Source organism: Microtus ochrogaster, chromosome 7 (assembly GCF_000317375.1).
Source record: "Microtus ochrogaster isolate Prairie Vole_2 chromosome 7, MicOch1.0, whole genome shotgun sequence".
NCBI lineage: Eukaryota > Metazoa > Chordata > Mammalia > Rodentia > Cricetidae > Microtus > Microtus ochrogaster.
The window spans coordinates 2,595,449-2,600,735 of NC_022014.1; the positions used below are offsets into that span (position 1 = coordinate 2,595,449).

At 53.4% G+C, this 5,287-nt stretch overlaps 1 protein-coding gene across 1 annotated transcript in view; it reads left to right on the forward strand.

Annotated features, from left to right (window-relative positions):
- Positions 1–4,950: 4,950 nt before the first annotated feature.
- Cacna1h (calcium voltage-gated channel subunit alpha1 H) overlaps positions 4,951–5,287 on the forward strand; it is a 59,380-nt gene continuing 59,043 nt past the window's right edge. Inside the window, exon 1 of the mRNA XM_026780075.1 lies at positions 4,951–5,073. The gene's annotated coding sequence lies outside the window, so the exon portion shown is untranslated. The remainder of the gene's footprint in view (positions 5,074–5,287) is intronic.

Sequence of the window (5,287 nt, forward strand, 5' to 3'; positions counted from 1 at the left end):
CTTTGTTGGTTCTGGTCTCTTAGTCACAGCTGACTCCTCGGCTCCAGCTGACTAGACGCCGCAGATTCTTCACACACAAGGCCTTGTTTCCCTCTGAAGCCTCACAAGCCAGGCCTCCATCATCTGCACTCTTCTCTACATTCTCAGTCTTCCAGGCTCCCACAGAGCAGCCACTGAGCTCTCCACACTCAACAGCTCTTCCAGCCCAAAGTTCCAAAGTCCTTCCACAGTCCTGCCCAAAACAACACGGTCAGGTCTGCCACAGCAAGACCCCACCATCCTGGTACTAACTTGTCTTAGTTGGGGTTACTATTGCATAGTGGGATATTATTTGTGTCTTAATAAATAAAGCTTGGCTGAAGATGAGTACAAAGAAGTCACATTAGGCAGCCATACAGGCCAGGCAGTGGTGGCACACACCTTTAATCCCAGCACTAGAAAGGAATAAAAAATGGGAGGAGGCAGGTCTCACACTCAGTCTCAATCAGAGGATTTGTGGAGGCAGGACCACACATTTTCTGTCTGAGGTAGAGGTATGAGCTAGTGGCTGGCTGCTTTGCTTTTCTGATCTTCAGGTTGAACCCCAATATCTCTGGGTTTATCTTATTCGTGCTACACTATTGCTGTGATGAAACACCATGACCAAAAGCAACTTGGGGAGGAAAGGGTTCCATATAACACAGTTCCATATAACAGTTCGTCACCAAAAGCACTGGAGACAGGAAATCACGAAGGCAGCAGGAGCTGATGCAGGGGCTGCGGAGGGTTGCTGCTTATTGGTTTGCTCCCCATGACTTCCTCAGCCTGCTTTCTTATAGCACTCGGGACCACCAGCTCAGAGGTGGTCCCATCCATAACCCCATAGATTTTATGTGGCCCTCCCAAATCAATCACTACTTAAAAAAAAAAAACAAACCCTGCAGGCTTGCCTATAACCCAGACTTATGGAGACATTTTCTCAACTGAAGACCCCTCGTCTGATAACACTGGCTTATGTCAAGTTGACACAAAGCTAGCCAGTACACAGGGCCATCTCAGGACCACTCAGGAAATACACTAGCCCCAGTGCCTTGCTTGAAACCCCTGTCCCAGACACCCTTGTTTCTAGAGGTAAGAAGGCTGGAATCTATGGCAATCTTAAGGTGCCCCCTCACCTTTGAGTTCCGCACTCCCGGAGGTGGATGGGGCTTCAGAGTTGCTAGGAAAGGCAGGGTGTGGAATGGAGCCCTTCAGGTCTATTATAGCTCAGTGGACACCTATCCGAGGCTACTCACCTGCTTAGTGATTCCATTAGCTCCTCTGAGCCCAAAGGTTGCTGTGCTATTACCTGCTCACACAATAAATACTTCCTGTCCACCCATTTGGGGATAGAAGTGTGTCTGGGGGCAAGGCACAACTTCACACATAAAAAGGGAGCAACCACAGGAACACCATATAGGACCTGCAGACATGCCTGGACTAGTAGACATGTAGGTGAGGGGTACAAGGGCTGGGACGCTGGGTGACAGAAGCTTTGTTGGTAGAATCCAAGAGGACCCCAAGGTCTTCTGAGTTGTAGGTGAAATCAGGGCTGGGAGCCTGGAAGGGCCAACTGGTCAGGGGACAGTGCCTGTGGTCTGATGGAGACAGCAAAGACAGGATACTTGGTGCCTAAGAAAGAGTAATGTAGAATAAGGGCATCGGCTCAGGACTCTGGAGACCAAGTTCTCAGCACAGAGAGACAGAGGCAGGGAATCAGGGACAAAGGCAGGAGATAGAGGAGAGAGTGGAAGGGAAAGGGGTGAGTGACATTCGTCCCAGAGGGACAAAGGACTACCTGTGGAGAGAGAGGAGACAGATGTGGCCCATTGGAAATGGCAGTTTTATAGAGGTGAAAGGGGAAATTCCATGTTAGGATAAAGTGATAATCAGGCATGTTAATTAGCTGAGCCAAAGGGGGCTTTTGATTGCTGGACTTCAATGCTTTTGATAACTGGCCCTTGGGAGTCAGCCTCAGAAGGAGGAAGTGGCCAAATAAGGGAATAGATCTTGGTGGCTAGCTTTAGGGATGTAATCTAATAGTTTTTAGCAAGGCAGAGAAAATGGGGGAAAAGGTCGAGTCTGCCAGAGCCACATGCTCGAGTGGGCTAGTGTCCCTTCAGGTACCCACTCATTCATGGAGGATACAATCCAAGCTCGAGAGCCTATAGGTGGGTGAAGGTGGGTGCCAAGAACACCTACTGAGCTAGACAAGTGCCTACAGGCTGTGGTGAAGGCATCCCCAGTGCCCTGTGGGCCAGCCTACCTTCAGCTGACCATGAGCTGCTAGGTGGAGGGCCAACGATCCCAAGGATCATGGCCCCAAGGTTACTGCTGGCTGAATTCCCTTGTTATTTGTTCCCCTTCCAGCACCCAGCTCTTTGTCGAGCAGCAGCTCTGTGCATGCGTGCGCGCGCGCGCGCTCGCACGCACACACGCACACACGCACACACACACACACGCACACACACACACACGCACACACACACACACACACACAGGAAATAGCAAAAAGCAGAAACAAATCTTCCAGAGGCCTGGAGGATTTTTAAAATGCATTCGAACACTCTGTACGGTTTAATTAAACAATTTTAACGCCAACTTCCAAGTTGTCCTATGCTTGTCTCTCTCATTCCTTGCTCGCCACGTGAAAGTATTATGTGTTCATTGTTCTGAACCAGATTTTCTCATCTCATATCTGAGCAGTGTCTGCTTTTCATTTCCTCTCCTGGAGGCAAGTCTGTGTCACGTGGACGTGCTCACCCTCTGTAGCAAAGCTAACATTATCTTGGGCTAATGGGTGCTCAGGTGTGGAAGGCCATAGTGAATGACCACTGCCACAGGATACTGAGCAGGCGGAGTACCATCCCAGGGACAGTAGGTCTTCAGAAGGCGTGACAGAGTGGAGAGGGGGAGGAGACCTGGGGAGAAGTTCCCCAAGGTGTTAAGTCACACTGTAGGTGCTCCTGCATCTGGTCCGAAAATGGGCTCTGGGTCCTGCTGACTGTGGGCATTTTTTGTTTGTTTGGTTTTCTGACTCAGGGTTTCTCTGTATAACAGTCCTAGCTGTCCTGGAACTCGCTTTGTAGATCAGGCTGACCTCGAACTCACAGAGATCCACCTGCCTCCGCCTCCCCAGTGCTGGGATTAAAGGCGTGCGCCACCACCACCTGGCTCACTTTTAATGGTTCAAAAGTCCACAGCCAGGGTGAGGGAAATCGCTCAGTCATACATATACGAACATAAGAAGTCTGGGGCCCTTTCCCTTCTATAGGAATTTGGACAGCGGAGTCTAACAGAGATGGGTGTGACAGCCTTCAAATCTAGGGTATACAAAGCTACCTCCACGCTCCATGGGGCCATAGAGAAAATCAGCTCTGGGCCTTTCCTTCCACCTGACAGCTGCCCTCTGCAAGCATGCCTCCCGCTTGGGTCATGTGCCACCACTCCCCAGCCATCCTGTTTCCAGAGAGCCCTTGCATAGGGGCCGTGATACTGGAGAGATCTCAGATTCTCCGTTCCTTATCCTCCAGAAATCCATCTCGACCTCCGAGGCACTTGCTCTGGCCAGCAGATACTTGTCTCTTCCACCCATCCACTTGTTCAGAGCAGGTCTCCCATCGGAAGGAAGTTCCCGGAGACAAGGGTAAGATTTATAGTGATCTCCTCAATTGTGCTTTCTTTCACCTCCGGTCAGGGCCTGACACCCGATCGGCCTCCAGCCACTTTTCAAGCAAACCACCACTGAATCTTGCACTTCATCTTAACCTTTAACAAGGGGCTTAAGGAAAGTGGCAGGCTTCCCGGGAACCTTGTTCAATACCCTGCTTTGGCATGGTCTGCCCCCTCTCATTTGCAATTTTCTAGGCTGCATTCAAGGCTCTAGGCTCTCCTGGTGCCTCTCCTGGGTGGCTAGGTCCTTAATTGCTCTTTGAGGACCTTAATTACGAGCCACAGTCACCCACTGGTAAGTAGGGGCATTAAAATAGAATAAATGTTTTCCTTTTCTTGAAAAGTTCACATATACAAGATGAGGTGCTGCTGGGCCCAGGGGACTGCCCCGCCTGGACCTGCATACAGAGGACACAGCTCTTGCCTGCCATCACCTTCCTCCAGCTTGTGCCCTTCCCAAGCCCAGGTGTGAGACCCTCCCAAAGTTCCAGAACCACACATGGAAAACTCAACTTCTCTGCAGCCCACCCTGCCAGGGGCCCATCCAGGTCTAGGGTTGCTATGTAGTTCTGGCCCTCCAAAGAGGCTAGCTGCCCCAGGGCAGAGAGAAGGAGGCTTGCTCTTTGTCTTGGACAGGAGTGATCATACCCAATAACAGCCTGAAGTAGAGGTGAAAGAGCCCCTTGTCGGTTGAAATTTGAGTGGTTATACACCTAGGAGCTGGAATTTTATGACCCTGGAGTAGTAATTGTGAGAAAGCAAAAAATCCCTGCATACCTTCAGTGGAAGAGGGGGTGCGGCCCCGCTGCTCATGCCTTCTTGGGATAAGGGTCTTACAATCCCAGAGTATGGAGGGATTCAGCGATATGATCAGGGTATACCCTCTGGGCGCCCTCGGGTGCTGGGAGGCGCCATTCGGTTTGCACTCCTTCACCAGGTCCTTCCGTGCGCCCCAGTCCCCACGAGAGAGGGGGAGGGGGATGGGCAACGGCAAGTTTGAGGAAACTGGATGGAGTGTCGGGGAGCTGCATACCGGAGCACCTGGACTGCCCCAGGACTATCGGTGTTACATCGTGCATCGCGCCCCACGTCGCCCACGCGCTCCAGGACAGTGGCGCCCCGGCACACCCAAGACACACGCTGTGGGGGAAGGGCACGCGCCTGGCTGACATGGTCACGGCATGCCTCCCACGCCTGCTGAGCCCCGCCCCCTAGCCGACCCTAGCAGCAAAGGGAAGGGGCGGCGCGCGAGGAAAGGAGGGGGTCCCCGCCGGCTCCGCGCCCCCGCAGTGGGGGCGGGGAAGGACGTTGGCGCCGCTTCCCCCGCCCCTCGCCCGAGCATCTCTACGAGCGCCCCCTGCTGCCGTGCTCTCCCGCGAGACGGTATGGGGCGGGAGGAGAGGTCGGGAAGGGGGGCGCGGACCGGGTTCGCCCAGTCCTGGACTTGGGGCAGGCGGGATACGGGCATCGGAGAAGAACGGAACAGGGGGTATCGTGGGATAGCGTGCATCTTGGGTGGGGGCGGGCCGAGCTGATGACCCCCCCTCCCACCCTCGGTCCCTATCCCGGTCCCTGCGGGTCGCCCCCGGCCCGCCCC